This window comes from Ambystoma mexicanum, chromosome 6q (genome assembly GCF_040938575.1).
Source record: "Ambystoma mexicanum isolate Mex_15411 chromosome 6q, UKY_AmexF1_1, whole genome shotgun sequence".
NCBI classification, from domain to species: Eukaryota; Metazoa; Chordata; class Amphibia; order Caudata; family Ambystomatidae; genus Ambystoma; species Ambystoma mexicanum.
This window is the reverse complement of record NC_090937.1, coordinates 1,525,133,897-1,525,151,890: the sequence shown is the minus strand read 5'-3', so window position 1 is coordinate 1,525,151,890 and position 17,994 is coordinate 1,525,133,897.

Sequence of the window (17,994 nt, the reverse complement as noted above, 5' to 3'; positions counted from 1 at the left end):
AATGGTTTGCTCATTTTATTCCACTCACCATGTGATTTTGATTGATTTCTAAGGCAGAGCTAGAGCACCGATTGTAATTATGTAATCCTCTACCCCAATCCATTCCATCTCACAAATCCAAACGCGCCTCCCCCCATGGTTGATTTGAAGCTGGAATGGATGCTTTCGATTCCGTTGGAAGCCCCATGTTGGTGGATTTTGCAGGATTTCATCAAAATATGGGGCCTCATTACGACCCGGGCGGTAAGGGATTACAGGTACCGGTAAGGGCACCGGTACCGGTAATCCCTTACCGCCCTATTACGAGTTCCCTTTGCGGGTCCTCCCTTAACGGCTGGTAAAACCAGCCGTTAAGGACGGTACCCGCAACAGGACTTTAGAGGTAATAACGGTACTGCAATTTGCGGTACCGTTATTACCGCCTTCCCCATTCCCATTGAGCCCTATGGGGGCTAAAATGGGAATGGGGAAGGGCCATGGTGAATGGGGAATTATCGCCCCCACCAACCTTGGAAAGGGGCGGTAATTGCTCCATTCACCATGGCGGAATCGGTAAGGTTTTGGAGGCAACCATGACGCTAATAGCGCCATGGTTACCTCCAGGGTCGTGATGAGGCCCATTGTCTTCGTGTACGGACGTTCCATCATTAATGTTCCACCTTCAGTACCAGTCGAGGCCCCGAGATTGGAGTATGGATTAGCCTCAATAAAATATATTTGGCACCTCAAACGAGTCTTTCTCCACTGTAAACTTACATCATATGTGAACACTAACGACAAGTTGAAACTATTTGGGAAAGTATCGCCGGGCCAGACCAATAACAAATGTGTAGAGGAATTGCGGCAACGTGCAGCCTCCCACCTACAAAGGTTACATCTCCACATGTCGCTTTTGTACAGCTCGCCTGATTGGGAATCCATCCTAAAAAAACAGACGAAGCAATGAGACAGGAAAAAAAGCATTGATTCTCTCTCTTAAAAAAATAGAAACAGCGAATATTCTCAACAGGCCTTTATACTGGATATCTGAAAAAACTTTGCTCTAAGGACCTGAAACGCTTCATATTATACCTTCGTTTAAATATCCTGCCTACTAAGGAATACTCTGGGGTCTGGCAGGGTACACCCTTGGAGGAGTGCACATGTTGTCTATGCTCTCTCCGACCGGAAACAGGCTGTCATCTACTAACTGCCTGCCCCGCCTTAAAACCTTATATTGAACGCGTTATAAAGATTTGGTGAGCCTCATTGATCATATCGAACTGGACCAATTTTGGAGCACCTTCATCGCTGAAGAATCCTTGGTGATCACTGCTGCAGCCTATCATATCTGGAAGGAAGTCCTGAAACGAATTGAGGGCAAATTAATTCCCTGACCTCAATCTGGCTACAAGTTATTCTGGTTGCTGTCTAATCATTCTGAATACATTTGGCCCAATAAGAAGTAAACCACTGGACGTTTTGAACTTGATCGTTGGGGACCCGAATTCAAGAGTCAGAATCTTTCTTCTTTTTACTTCTGTCTGCTTCTTTCTGTTTTTCCTTTTTAACCTTTTAACAGATTGGACTTTGTTCTCTGCTTTTTAAATATATTTTAACAAGTATTTTATAAATTATGCAGGCTTTTGTATAAAAATGTAATGATGATGTGGTATGTTCACATGGTAGCACTGTCGGATGGTTTCAGATCCATCGATCAGTTAACTCCAGAGTTTCGGACGATCGGCATCCTCCACCATTAAACCGGATTATTGTGGGGGATCCTGTGGAGAGTGGCCAAATAGAAATCTTGCAAGAAGAACCGAGATGGTGGCCAGGTCCCACTTTGACAAAATCCCTGCCCGGTTTCCAGGGGCTCTGTGCGGACAGAAGGCGAAGTGGTCGGTTGGAGGAGGAGACGACACCCAAGGCCTCGAGTCGATTACAGAACGAATGGTGAGTAGACTAAGGGGAATGGCAAATCAAGGGGACTGGTTGTGGTAATTTTAAGTAACGGGAAATATTGTGTGAAGAGATAGTAGCGCCTAGAGTCCTAACTCAAGGGAGTTCAGAAGAAAATGTCTCACACTCCAACGGGAGTAAAATAAGTAACGTGCAAACAGGAAGGTGACGTTGTAAACCCTGTGATAGGGTATTTAAAAATAGAGGCAAGAGGTAAAACGGTGATCACACCCACGTTTTTTTATGTGAAAAGTTGACTAGTCAGTTTGTATATTGTGTATTGAGTAAAGTTGTCAAAGAGCAATAAAAAATTGTGAAGGAATTGAGGCAAAGTCAAGGAGCTATAGTGACTATCTAGTAAAGTGGTTGGTACCAATTCAGAGGTAGACATAGCAAATTGAAAAAAGTATAGGCTTGATCCGCAATTGCTGGTGCGCGCTCATATTTGTTATTTTAAAAGTGTTGAAAAAGTGGTGAGAGGATTGTATAAAGTCTGGTAAGTATTGACAGTCAAAGGAGACATGTCATAATTGGAGACACTCCTCTGATGCACTTATGTAAGACATTGCCAAAGCACATGCCCAAGCTCAAACAGTATAGTGCAGAATGGGTGAAAGGCACGGCAGATAATATGTTCATGCCGTGGCACAGGGGGATCACTGTCAAAAGCGGTATTGCAACACATAACCACATACTTGCACGCTGCGTACAGAGGGTAGACATTTGAGCAAAGGATAGCTATCCAAAATCTCTGGAAAATCTATCAGGAACAGAGGGAAGATCTGTCACCTGAGGAGTGGATGCTAGCCAGTTTAAGGAGGAAGGTGTTGAGTGTCATGATGCCTACCCCCGGAGCACCAGGCCAGGCCCAGCACCCCCGGGAGCAGGCATCATGCCCCCGGGTATAAGCCCAGCGGCCCCTTATAGGGGCTCTTTGGACTCTGGCCTGGCGCCTTTGGCGCCAGGCTCATGTTGGACATCAGTCCTGGCGCCATAGGCGCCAGGCTCATAAAGGAAGGTGTTTTGTGCACTTACCTGATGCAGACCATGCTGCAAGATTCAGGCCTCCCTGAGACCTGAAAGGGACTATTTTTTCATTGGGACTATTTTGCCACTCGGGCATGGCTGGAACTACTTTGGGGGCTATTTAAGCCACGCCCAGACAGTAGCTCACGCTTCGCGTTGTTCTGCATCCAAGCAGCTGAACGCTCACCGTGTCTGCTCCTGCATCTGGTCTCCAGCCACGCCCGCCTCGATCCTGGAAAACCTGTAAGGAAAGAAGAGAAGAGAAAGGTGAAAACCAAGAATTTTATCAAACTTCTTACCTGCATCCGAAACCTTCACGCCAGCGTTCCTGAGAAAAGACTTTCATTTAAAAGCACTGCGGTGCTCGCTGCAGCGCCGCGCTTCACTCACCTGTCCTCGGGAGTTCTTCTGGCTCCACCGCGACTGTCTGCACCGGTCGTCACATCTCTGCGCCTAGGGGAGAGAAGAAGAGACAAAAGGTGAGCAGAAGGAACATATGAGGAAAGCCACATTTTCCACCATAACACTTACCGGTCTTCTGTTGGTGGATCATTCCTCATTTCGGGTCGGCGCTGCTACGTTGGCAGGTACCGCACCCCGGCCCCTATGGGGAAAGGACAAAAGACATTACTGGAGGAATATAAAGACATTAGGAGGGATCGCCCCCATCGCTAACTCACCTGAGTTTACCATCGGCAAGTATATCCCTCAACGCATCGCCTTCATTCTGCACCTGAAATAAAGGACAGATCACAGGTTAAGAAGGCAACAGAAAAGGAGGCTCAACACTTGAATTCTTGTAATCCTCATACTTACGGCATTCCGCTCGGAAAAGTTAAGTGGATTTTGCCAGCGCCATTCTGAAAACCAGTGAAGTAACTGGACAAACACGCGCCCCTGCACCAGAAGCAGGATGGAGAGTTCATCCTTTCAAACCATAAGGTGAGCTTCAACCGGGACTTTTGGAGGAAGTTAGAGAAGAACGAAGGGGGAAAGAGGGGAGCAAGCACACTATTCTGCAGACTGTTAATCCCCTTTCTCATCTGCAGAAGGATATTCCTACGGGCCAGACAAGCAAGATTTAAGGGTCCTGTTCAGTCGGTGTTCTGAGTTCTGCGCATCACGCTCAAAGAGGCCACAGCAACCCAGACTAGACCAGCGCCTCCGTGGGAGTCAGGTGAGCGTTACAGAACTCGAAGCCTTCCTACAAATTCCCACCCAGGCGCTATGGAAACTTCTGAGACTGATCAGTTGGCCCAACTACTGGGGGAATTACGGGCCGAAGTACACGCCGCTCGTCAAGAGACTAATGCTCTCAGGAGGGAAGTGATTGTATCAAAGGAAAGAACTGATGACCTGGCTAGACAGTTTTTGCAAGGTCAAGTTGGACACACTCCTCTACCCGGTTCCGGGAGGAATCCCGCTCCTGTGGTTCCCAGTAACCCTGTGCAGATTAATCTACCTGGAAACATGCCTCTGGCCCCACCCGAACGCTTTGCTGGGGACCCCAAACGATTTGCCGTATTCATGAATCAGTGTCGTTTGCACTTCCTATGCAGACCTGGGGCCTTCCCTAATGACCAGACCAAGGTAGCCTTTGTATTGTCATATCTCAGCGGCTGTGCTGCCGATTGGTCAGTTCCACTGGTTACTCAAGATGACCCGATTCTCCGTGATTTTCAAGGATTTCAAGCAAGCATGGAAAGGTTATTTGCTCGACACTCTCATGGGGCAGGCTCTGGATGACGAACTCCTATCTCTGCGACAGGGCAATCAGGACCTCCTATCCTACATTGCAACCTTTAATAGACTAATTGTGGAAACTGGGTGGCCAGAGGATAAAAGAATCACGTTATTTTATCGAGATCTACGCGGAGAACTTAAAGATGTCCTGGCCCAAGTTGTAAATCCGCCCCAAGAATGCACAGAATATATAGACTTAGTGGTCCAATTGGATCACAGACTTCAAAACAGAAAAGCAGATCGGTCCAAGTTTGAGACCCGGGTGTTGGTCAAGACCCACGCTAACCCCAAGGGTGCTGATGTCTCTGAGCCTATGCAAATCGGAGGGGTTAAAGGACCTTTAACTGAAAAAGAACGTGAAAGAAGACGGCAGATGCAATTATGTCTTTATTGTGGGTCCTCTGGACACTTTCTACGAGATTGCCCGGAAAAACCGCCCAAGAAGGTGGTAGGAGCCGCTGATAAGAACCATGAAGACTCTGTTTCGGGAAACGACCACGCCCGACAAGCGTAGGGGTCCGCTTGCCGAGCTTGAAAAATAACTCTCAGACCTTGCATTTCATTGTTCCAATGGTCCTCGTAGATCCGGAACAGCCTAAGCGGTTGCATGCAATAAAGGCATACATCGATAGTGGGGCTATAGGAAATTATGTGGATCGTGAATTGGTCTCTAGGATTAACCTCCCTCTGCGTCCTAAAACCAGCAAAGATGTCATCACCACAGTCGATGGAACTGAAATTGCCTCAGGACCGGTAACACATTCCACTGCTGAGGTGACACTTATAGGTCCGGACGGCCATCGGGAGGCAGTTGTGTTTGATGTAATCAAGGCTCCACAGTTTCAGGTTATTCTCCGAATCCCTTGGTTAGAGACACATAATCCTCAAATTGATTGGCGAGCAAAGAGAATAACCTTCCCGGATTGTGCACAAACCTGCTACCCAGAAAATCTGAAGATTAGTCTAGCGTCTGTAACCCCTGTCTCCATTCAACTACCTCTGGAATACCAAGACTTTCAGGACGTCTTCCAAAAGGAACAGGCCAACACGTTACCTCCCCACAGGTCGTACGATTGCCAAATCGATCTGGTGCCCGGTGCACAACCCCCTTGTAGCAGGATTTATGCCCTTACTGAACCTGAGAATCTGCATTTGAGACAATATTTAGATCAATACCTAGCCAATGGTTTCATTCGCCCGTCAAAGTCTCCGGCATCCTCGGCTTTGTTCTTCGTGCCCAAAAAAGAAGGCGACTACCGCGCATTGAACCAGATAACTGTTAAAATCCGTTACCCTCTGCCTCTGATCCCTGAACTCCTTGACCAGGTGAAGGACGCTTGCATATACACCAAGTTAGATCTCCGGGGGGCTTATCATCTGGTGCGAGTAAAAGAAGGCGACGAATGGAAAACGGCCTTCCGTACAAAATATGGATTATTCGAATACCAGGTGATGCCTTTCGGGTTGTGCAACGCGCCTGCTGCCTTCCAATTCTTCATGAATGATGTCCTTCGGGAACTCATCGATGTTTGTGTTGTCATATATATCGATGACATTCTTGTGTACTCCTCTTCGGAATCTGATCACAGAAAGCATGTCAGGGCCGTCCTTGAGAAATTGCGCCAGCACAAACTGTTTGCAAAGCTGGAAAAGTGCGTTTTCCATACCACCGAGGTTGAGTTTCTTGGATTCATCCTGACACCTAAAGGGGTCCGAATGGACTCACGAAAAGTGGATGCCATCCACAAATGGCCATCACCTAGTTCGGTGAAAGGTGTCCAAAGCATGCTTGGTTTTGCCAATTTTTATCGCAGATTTATCCCGGAATTTTCACGTGTGGTACAACCCATCACTGCACTCTTGCGGAAAACTAAACGCTTCGAATGGACCGAGGAAGCCGAACAGGCCTTTCAGGAATTGAAAGCTAAATTCACGTCCGCACCTATTTTGAAGCACCCGCGTCCCGATCTCCCATATATAGTCGAAACCGACGCGTCCAGCTTAGCCATGGGAGCTGTCCTGTCTCAGAGAGACGCTGAAACCAACCAACTGCACCCCGTAGCATTTTGGTCCAGAAAGTTCTCGCCGCCTGAGGTAAATTATGCAATCACCGACAAGGAATTATTAGCCATTAAGTCCGCCTTTAAGGCTTGGCGGCATTATATTCTTGGCGCCAGGCATACCATCACCGTGATCACTGATCACCGAAACTTACAATATTTAAAAACTGCCAAGGCTCAATCTTCACGTCAGCTCCGATGGGCTTTGTTCTTTGCTGAGTTCGATTTTGTAATCAATTACCGCCCCGGCTATAAGAATGGCAAAGCGGACGCGCTATCTCGAATAGGAATGGGAGAAATAGACACAAACTCAGAACCTGTGCCGATAATTCCCGAACAAAGAATTTTGGGGATAACCTCTTTACAGACCCTTGAAGACATTCAAGCACGGGTAAAACAACTCCTGGACTCTACAGCCTTGCAGGATTGGATCAAAAGGGGGTCTTACTTTTCGGTCAACGATGGCCTACCTTACTTCCAAGGACGCTAATTTCTGCCAGAAAAGGAATTGCAAGAACTGGTTATTTCTCGTCATCATGATACCCTGATGGAAGGACATCCTGGCATTGTCAAAACTGAGGAAAAAATTTAACGACAATTCTGGTGGCCTTCCTGGCGAAAGGATATTAAATCTTTTGTGATGTCCTGTGGAGTTTGCGCCCAAAACAAAGGCCAAAAGACAAAACCCGCCGGTCTTCTTCAGCCTTTAGACATTCCACCAGCACCTTGGCACACCTTGTCACTAGATTTTATCACGGACCTGCCCCCTTGTAATGGATACAATACTATTCTGGTTGTGGCGGATTTATTTTCCAAGATGGCCCATTTTATTCCGTTGAAAGGATTACCTTCAGCTTCTGTCCGAGCCAAGAAATTCCTCGAAAATATCATCCGTTTGCATGGATTCCCGTCCATACTAGTCTCCGACCGGGGAAGCAAGTTTATTTCTCATTTTTGGAGGAAGTGTTGTCAACTGGCACAAATCGACGTAAGACTCTCAACCAGCCACCACCCACAGACTGATGGTCAGACGGAGAGAACGAACCAGACCCTTGAACAATACCTACGATGTATGTTGCACCAATCGGAGGGTAATTGGAAGGATATTTTATGGGTGGCCGAATATGCATACAATAACTCGGTACACTCTGGAACTGGACAAAGCACCTTTTATACCCTATATGGACATCACCCTCGTACTTCAGACCTGGACTCACCTCTGAGCCTTGAAATGCCCGCAGTGGACCATTTGCATTCCACGATAACTCAAGCCTTCAAGGATGCAACTGCACATTTACAACAAGCGAAAGGGAAATACAAAAAGAATGCGGATCTGCATCGGAGTGAGGCGCCTCCATACCAAATAGGGGATCAAGTATGGTTGGCTACCAAACACTTATTGCTCAAGGGACCTCGAACATTTAATCCAAGGTATTTGGGCCCTTACTCGATCAAAGCTATAATTAACCCAGTGGCAGTCAAGCTCGATCTACCAGCTAACATGCGGATTCACCCCGTTTTTCATGTGTCACTTTTGAAACCAGTGCAACCAGGAACCAGATTAATAAAGCCACCAGAACCAATCCAGATAGATGGGGAGCCTGAATTCGAGGTGAAGAACATTTTGGATTCTAAGATCTCAAAATCAAAGCTTTTCTATCTAATTGATTGGAAAGGGTACGGGCCTCAGGAAAGGTCTTGGGAACCCAGCGACCACGTACATGCACCTTGGCTGGTAAAAAGGTTCCATCGGAATTTCCCAAACAAACCGAAACCTCCAGGGGGAACAACCTTGGGAGGAGCCTTGGGGGGGAGTGCTGTCATGATGCCTACCCCCGGAGCACCAGGCCAGGCCCAGCACCCCCGAGAGCAGGCATCATGCCCCCGGGTAAAAGCCCAGCGGCCCCTTATAGGGGCTCTTTGGACTCTGTCCTGGCGCCTTTGGCGCCAGGCTCATGTTGGACATCAGTCCTGGCGCCATAGGCGCCAGGCTCATAAAGGAAGGTGTTTTGTGCACTTACCTGATGCAGACCATGCTGCAAGATTCAGGCCTCCCTGAGACCTGAAAGGGACTATTTTTTCATTGGGACTATTTTGCCACTCGGGCGTGGCCGGGGGAGGATACTTACCTGGAACTACTTTGGGGGCTATTTAAGCCACGCCCAGACAGTAGCTCACGCTTCGCGTTGTTCTGCATCCAAGCAGCTGAACGCTCACCGTGTCTGCTCCTGCATCTGGTCTCCAGCCACACCCGCCTCGATCCTGGAAAACCTGTAAGGAAAGAAGAGAAGAGAAAGGTGAAAACCAAGAATTTTATCAAACTTCTTACCTGCATCCGGAACCTTGACGGCAGCGTTCCTGAGAAAAGACTTTCATTTAAAAGCACCGAGGTGCTTGCTGCAGCGCCGCGCTTCACTCACCTGTCCTCGGGAGTTCTTCTGGCTCCACCGTGACTGTCTGCACCGGTCGCCACATCTCTGCGCCTAGGGGAGAGAAGAAGAGACAAAAGGTGAGCAGAAGGAACATATGAGGAAAGCCTAATTTTCCGCCATAACACTTACCGGTCTTCTGTTGGTGGATCATTCCTCATTTCGGGTCGGCGCCGCTACGTTGGCAGGTACCGCACCCCGGCCCCTATGGGGAAAGGAGAAAAGACATTACTGGAGGAATATAAAGACATTAGGAGGGATCGCCCCCATCGCTAACTCACCTGAGTTTACCAACGGCAAGTCAATCCTTCAACGCATCGCCTTCATTCTGCACCTGAAATAAAGGACAGATCACAGGTTAGGAAGGCAACAGAAAAGGAGGCTCAACACTTGAACTCTTGTAATCTTCATACTTACGGCATTCCGCTCGGAAAAGTCAAGTGGATTTTGCCAGCGCCATTCTGAAAACCAGTGAAGTAACTGGACAAACGCGCGCCCCTGCCCCAGAAGCAGGATGGAGAGTTCATCCTTTCAAACCATAAGGTGAGCTTCAACCGGGGATTTCGGAGGAAGTTAGAGAAGAACGAAGGGGGGAAAGGGGGGAGCAAGCACACTATTCTGCAGACTGTTAATCCCCTTTCTCATCTGCAGAAGGATATTCCTACGGGCCAGACAAGCAAGATTTAAGGGTCCTGTTCAGTCGGTGTTCTGAGTTCTGCGCATCACGCTCGAAGAGGCCACAGCAACCCAGACTAGACCAGCGCCTCCGTGGGAGTCAGGTGAGCGTTACATTGAGCCTTTAGCTCCCCCTACCTCGCCTGAAGTGAAAGGCGCTAGTGCGGAAGAAGTAGGGTTGTATCCTTGAAAGGAAATGAAATCAGTGACGGGGTATAGTAATCCGATATACGAACCGCCCGATTATAGTAGTGATGATAGCCCAAAGGTGAATAAGAGAAAATAAGAGATCTTTAAGATCATACAAGACAATGAAGAGAAGAGTGAGCGATCAAATGTATCGACAGAAATAGAAAGGGAGATTAAGAGATGGAAAGGGGAGAAAGATAAAGCTGACGAGGTAACGCTCGCGCAGAATAAATGGCTTGGGGGACAGATATTACTCAAGCTAGATGGGAAAAGCATTGAGGAAGTAGGCAAAGAGAACATCAGGATTAACAGGATAGAAAAGACAGGGAACGAGAAAAGAGGTTAAAGGAAGATGAGCATAAAAGAAAGAGCAGGGAGTGACAAGAGCAAATGTATCAGGAGGAGCAAGAGAAAAAAGAGGAGCGGGCAGAAGAGCAAAGAAAGTATGACAATAGGCAGAGAGCAATAGAAGATAGGGATAAACGAGAAAGTAAGTGAGAGGAGGAGGAAGCACAAAAATTAAGGGATTAAAGGATACAGAGAAGAAGGGAAGAAGAGGAAAGAAGGGAAGGAGTGAGGATAGAAGAACAAAAAACAAGAGGAGGAGAGAATTAGAAGGGAGACGAGAAAGTGAAGAGACTTAGATGAAGAATTCGAACGAAGGAGGAGACGGCGGGATCTTGGTATTAGCCTTATTTGGAAGGAACCAGTAGGGCAAAGCCTAGCAATATGATGGGATAGAATAGAAGAGTTCCTTCTGATAAAGGATGCAATGTAAGGGGCATCTAGAATTGTATTGGAAGAAAAAAACTTTGATGCAGGAAGCATCAGAGACAGACTCGATAAGGCCTATCACAAATTAAAGGAAGGTAGCAAATATGGAAGTCGAGGGAAGGGGATCCAATCCCTAGCATTTCAATCACAAAGCGAAGAAGAAAATCTGTTCAGTCTCGAGCATAGAGCCGTGTCCTTAAGCAGACTGAACTTAGAGAAGGGTAACTGAGATGATAGTCACACTAGTTGGGGACTAGATATGTCAGACGAGGAAAGACTGTCCTTGTTTGGAGAAGAAGGGGGAGGCGTCTGCACCCCCAAAGGAAGCCTGCAGATAGACAAAGAGGTAAGATGTTCCGATCTAGAACAACCTAAGGATATCCAACAGCATATCCAAGGTGTCCCCTAGGACGATGGTATAGTGAGAAGGGAGAATCACCACCATATGTGAGCGGGTTAAGGTAGTTACCGACAAGGAGACGACAGGGACGATTGTCCCTGTCATGGATAGGATAACGATGGGAGCCGGCTGCCGGTTTGGATTTACGCAGTTTCCCCTATTGGAAAAAGGGGGAGCAAGTCCACAGTATATTCCATGGCGGCAGATGGATAAAGATAATTTAAGGTGTAAGCTCCCGAGTTCGACTTTGGGTGCTGAAAAATGGATATACAAGTTATAGAAATTACAGGAGGAAACACATTGGCTATAGAAGACATAAAGGGGCTCTTGGCAGCTATTCTTGGGTTAGAGATCTGATGACATATGGAGGAGAGCAGGGTATGCAAGTGTGACAGTGCAAAACACAGCACAAGACGGAGTGCTGTTTAATGATTGCAGAGCAGATTTTTGGAGGGCACTCAGGGTGCAGTATCCTGATACATCAGATATGTGTGCAATCATGACACGTATGATGAAGGAAGATGAAGACCCTATTTCTTACATTCAATATATTGAAGGGCGATGGCAACTTGAAAGGCCTGAGCCGTGGGAAAAAGCAGTGGTCTTATTTTACCACATTTTATGTCAGGTGTTACCTGAGCCAGTGCCGAGAGAAATGAAGAAACAAGTGGGAATGGAAGCAAAACCATGGGCTGAGATACAGCTGATGATAATGCATCACTGTAGGTTGTTGAAATAAAAAAAAGAAGAAAGATGAAAATAGGAAAATTGAGGAAGCCAAGTTAGTTCAGAAACAAATGTCATGGTTTGCCATGGAAGGGGCGGTATTGACAACTGAAGAAGTACTGGGAACGCAGGAAGCAGTGGGTACATCGCAGGCGAGTAATCAGCTCCTGATGGGTCAAGGTGGTTATGAGTTTGTACCACGAGGCAGAGATATGGGCTGTAGAGGAGGAAGAGGTGGATTCCGAAATAATCAAGGTGGGTTTCAGAATGCGCTGAATGAAAATCAGAACACAAAGGGAGGATTTAACAAAGGACTAGTTAGATGGGCTCGCCCTGTATGTTGGACTTGTGGGATGACAGGGCATATTGCACGCATATGTGGGTGCCAAGGAAATGTCAGAATGGCCAATTTTCAAGAGGGGGGACAGCTTATCCTCCACCATATAGCATACCGACTAGAGAAGGGTTTGCCCAAGATCAGACATTATATCAGACACAAGCACCGCAAGTGCAGCAGGTACAGCAACTAGAGAAAGTGCAAATGAATCCACTGCAGGGGTAGTCACAACAAGCCCCCATGCATATACAAAAGTACACAACCACAGGACAAGCTTTGACACCCAGAATAGGAGGTGTTACTGTAGTGGGAGGGAATCCTTTCACAGGGACATCGATGAGTATGTACCCAAAATAGGAAAGCTCACAGCATGACTTGATGTGCTCTTGATGACTATCTGTGGCACCAGATCCCCAAGAGGAACCAAGGGTTGATGTGATGATAGGAAGCAAATCTTTTTCTTTCTAGTAGACACTGGGGCTACTCGTTCAGGTATACGAGAGGGAAAATATCCAATGTCAGGAATTGCCATGAATTCTCAAGGGTTCTCTGGAGCTACAAGTCGAGTTCATTTTACTGATGATTACCAGTCTCTAGGAGATTGTGTTCCACTCCAGGGATACACTATTTAAACATGGGCAAATTTAAACTAGCATTCACAGGGCAAGTGGCTATGTGAGGCATTCCAGTGGATCAAGAGGTTTTTCTGTATGGGATGAGCATTCTGTTGACATGGCTACCTGGCCTAGTCGGAACAATTGTGAGAATACCTGATGAGTTCTTGTTTAGATGGCAAATACCTATGGACGAAGAGGGGGACAGACTCTCCCTATAGAATTGGAAGCCGCTGTAGTACGAAGGGAAATGGCAATGCTCGAAGGAACAGGTGATGAGGGTAGACCATGGAGAACAGTAATAACTCTCGAAGAAGGGTACAGATTGACTGACATAACTGATGATATGTGTAGGGAAGATCGAGAAGATGATGAAGTGGTGTTATTTATGAGCATCACATACTGGATCAGACTAGAGAAGAGGGAGATCCCACAGTGAATGCTGATAATGCGGCAGCGTCCAGTTTATTTTTTCAAGAAGATTTGGAGAAGGTGCCCTGTGTCCTTTGGACTACAGGCCCTTATGATGTGGGTTTATTGAAGGGCATAGCGGAAGTTAAAATAAATCTGAAGCCAGGGGTGATTTCACCTCGAGCAAGACAGTACCCCATGTCTCGAGAGGCTAATGAGGGTATATTTCAGACCATTTCAGCACTGATGAAACAAGTTATTCTGGTGTATTGTGTAATACTGCGGTGTATCCTATCAAAAAGTCAAAGGGGGGGGTCATGGAGATTTATACAAGATATGAGACCGATTAACTAGATTATAGAAGCAGAGTTTCCTTTAGTTCCTAATCTGGTGACGATACTATGTAGTATCCCAGTGGAAGCTTGATATTTCATGGTGATCGATTTGAAAAATGGGTTTTTCACGATCCCGTTGCACAAGGATTCACATGATTTGACTTCCTTTACTTTTCGACAAACTCTACTGAAACATACTCGTTTGCCCCATGGGTACTGTGAATCCCCATCGATCTTTAACAGAGTCCTACAGGTGGACTTAGGCAATATTGATTTGAAGAGTGCAGTAATACAGTACATAGATGATATTTTAATTTGTAGCATGACAGAAGATGAGTGCAGACAAGATTCAATTCAGTTGATGACTATACTAGGTAGACAAAGAGAAGCTGCAATAATGTCAAGAAGAAGTGCTATACATAGGGCAGTTGATTTCACATGAAGGAAAGAAGGCGAAACCTGAAAGAGTTGAGTCGATTATGAAAACTGCAAAGCTAAACACAGTGAAACAGATGCAACAGTTTTTGGGGCTATGCAACTATGTTAGAGCCTGGGTGTTTGATTACAGTATGTACACAAGACCTCTTTTGCAGGTTTTAAAGAAAGCACAGGTGAACAAGGTAACAATAGAATGGACTGAGGAGATGGAGGAAGGGTTTGAGGAGTTGAAAAAAGCAATTTTTACAGCCCCTGTTTTGGGAATTCCCAATTATGCTGAGGAGTTTTATTTATTTTCACACACAAATGAGACAGTCATGACAACAGCACTTACACAGAGGACTACATTAGGGTACAAGCCCCTAACGTATTACAGTGGGATTTTAGACCCAGTTCTGAGAGGACACTTTCTGTGTGAACAGTAATTGGCAGCCACCGTATTCACAATTGAGAAGTCTACTAGTAATGTCATGGGCTGCTTTATGATGCTTTTCATGGAGCATCCTTTGTTTGCCATTTACGAGAAAACAAAAGATACATTGACATCCTAGAGAGCTTCTGCTTATGAAGTAATGATTTTGAACCCAGCAATTAAAATTGTCAGATTAAAATGGTGAATCCTGCCACGTTTGTAGCTGAGCCAGTAGCAGAAGGTGATCATGAGCATGGCTGTGCTAACTATGTTGAATTGTATGATGATATAACTCATGTAAAGGAAAATGCCTTGTCAGGGGGGGAGATTCTCTTTATTGATGGTTCTTTAAAAAATGACCAGACTAGTGGGGAAAGGCATTCTGGTGCAGCAGTAATAAGACACAGATTACATGTAGAATTTGAAGTTGTAGCAAGTGCAAGGCTACCATCTGTAAGGACGTGTATAGCATTTTATAAAATGTAATGGCATTTTTATTTCAAAATGTAGTGGCATTTTTGTTGCCAGCAGAAATATAACATTTTTAGCCAGTATAATATAGCCTTATTGGTAGTATGCAAAGCACAGGATTTACAACACATCCAAGCCCAACTTGAAACTGCAGATAATGAAATGCACGCATAGAAAAGCTTAGTGCTGCCAGGTCAAATAATGAAGTGCACCATATTTTGATGGAAGGGAAGATGGAGGGATGTCCAGTGCAGCTCATCTACTGAAGTCAGAATATGTTCAAGAGGTGCAGAGAGTGAACGATGGATGTTTGAAGTCGTGGGCCAAGCATACCAAGCTACTGACATGGGTAGTCGATGAAACATGTCCGATTATGGTGGTTCCATTGGCAAATGCGATACTGTGCTTTCGAAGAGAAGGAAGAAAGCGCGTGGGAGATAACATAGGCTACACAACTGCAGTTGACATTTCCAGAATGGGAGCATGGACAGCTGTCCTGACGGATCGATTGGGCTTGTGGGCCCAGACCCTACATGAAGCTGCCCAAGGATTGCGGAGAGACGTATTCCTTAGTGCGCATTCATGTTCCAGCATTAGTGTTTCCTCAGAGTGACCTGAACATTGGAGACTTTCCAAAAGTAGATGGCCATTTGAGAAGGAGAACATTGCTTAAATTTCTCCATTGAATCAGAATAGAGAATTATTTCTCAGCAAAATCAATAGAAGCATATGAGTCCATTTCGTATGAACATAGGTTGCTCTGCAAGACTGCGTCAATCTTCACGACTATCTTCATGCCTGGGATCCAGACGTTGGCCAATGCTAAATGGTTGCAGATTACAAGATGGGAGCTTTTGCAGACAATCAACACCACAATAAAGGAATTCAATGCTATCAAAGAAGAGTTGATGGCCATACAATTGATGACCATGCAGAACAGATATGTCCTTGACATGATCACTGCGATGGAAGGAGGAGTTTGCACCAAAATCGGGCCATCATGGTGCATGTTCATACCTTCTCATGATGGCGAGAATGAGACCTTGACAGAGGCTAACTCTGCTGACGAACCTTCACAAGATGGAAGATGAGACAAAAGACATCATAGATGATAGTTGGTTTGCATCTATATTCTCATGGGTTCCACAGTGAATGGCGAACATCTTCAAGTTTCTTGGAGCACTGTTAGTTATGGTGATGTCTGGATTCTATGTGATCAGGACGATAATCAAAAAGTGCAAGAAAACAGCAAAGAAAGCAGTATGGATGAAGATCTTGATCAATGTCGATTCAGGGTTAGGACCCAAGGAGTTGACAGATGAAGATGTTAGAAAATATATAATTGGCAACATCGTAGCACCCGAGGGGATGAGGTTCCTGCATCCATGAAATCGCAAGAAGTATGTAGGATGGGTCTATTGCAGGCTGAATGGACAGTGCAGCTACATGACCTGGAGTGTGGATGAACATGTAAAATCAGCAGGTTCCCTGAAGGGGGTGATGAAAATCTGGACTCTGAAGAGGCACTTCTTCAAGAGAAGATATGAAAATGTGGAGACCTGTGAAGGTGTGGTTGATGACTCGACCAGAGGGGGGAGTGTAGAGGAGCAGCTAATTACCTCTACAGGAAGTCCCACCCCAATCCAGCCATATGTTGGAAGCCTGCGATTGTGCCATGCTTAACGCCAGCAGTTGCGACTATACTACAACGAATATTCGAGAAAAGGTATCCACTGAGAAAACCCTATCAATTGTATCCCCGAAGAGATGATAATCTAATGAAGGAGCTCCCTGAAATAATATGAAAATGTGAGAAAGAGGAGCTGGTGACATCATGAAAGATAAGCATGACACACAGAGAAGACTGGCTGAAGAAGAGAATGTATGGACCTTACAGAAACTGATGACGAAGTTGAGAATTGAGTAACTTTCATATGCGGAAAGAAGATTGCCTGTGTGAAGAGCACAATTAGATCAAGAAATCTTAAAAGCTGGCTATAGTAGTGAATAGACTTCAGGCAGAGCCGCCATTATATAGAAACTGGACATTTGTGTCACTTATTTAGTAAGCTCAAATCCATGGAGAAGAGCTGAGAGCTGTGTCACGGCAAAGAATTAGCCGAGACCATGTATGAGTCTGGAAGGGCTGTCTGGCCGGTGTCAAGGCTGAATCAGCCAAGACTGGTTATCTATTCTTGAAGGAAGTAACCATGAGATGCTGAATCATCCCTTGTTAAGGTGCAAAGAAAGAACATCATGCATGTAAAGTTTTATTCATTTAAGAGAATTAAATGCTGTAAAATGGACCAAATCGTGGTCTTCTTTCACGTGAGCCAAGGATGGAAATAGAGGTAGGCAAGGAGTTCCAGAATACCGATAGTGCGTGATTGCACTCCCTTATTTTGCCAGAGACAAGGATACTTTGCAAGGCCAAGTTCAAAGACAATCCTCATGGCAGATGGCATGGGCGATGAGAGATGATGGACTAATTCGGTTGGGAGGTAACGTCTTGTCCACCTCCTGGCACCTAGGGTTGAGCTTACGTGCTGCTAGTGAGCTGAATTTTTCAGAAGGGCACAAGCGTGCCACCAATTGTAGAGGGCCATATAACAAAGGGCCTTATAGTTTGAAAGCAACTGATATATTGTGTACTTAATAAATGTTGAAGATGACTTGCACTAGGGGTGGGCATGAGTTGTCCACCTGACAGTAGAGATCCAAGCACAACCCAACCCCTTGTAGAAAGTATACTTAGATGATCCCCTTGATACTATCACAACCCTCATAGGCTTCTCTTATTTGCCCCGTAGTATGATGTCACTTATGACACATTATTACTATATTAATGTAATTTGTTATATGATGCGCCGAGAGATTTTGCGACGTCCATTGATGTCCATTGTAACTCCTTGTTTTTAGTTACTCTTCTTCCCATCCACTGCATGAAACGCTACCCAAAAAAGGGCCTTAAGTTCAACGCAATAGCAAGGGAGGCAGTGTGTCACATGACCCT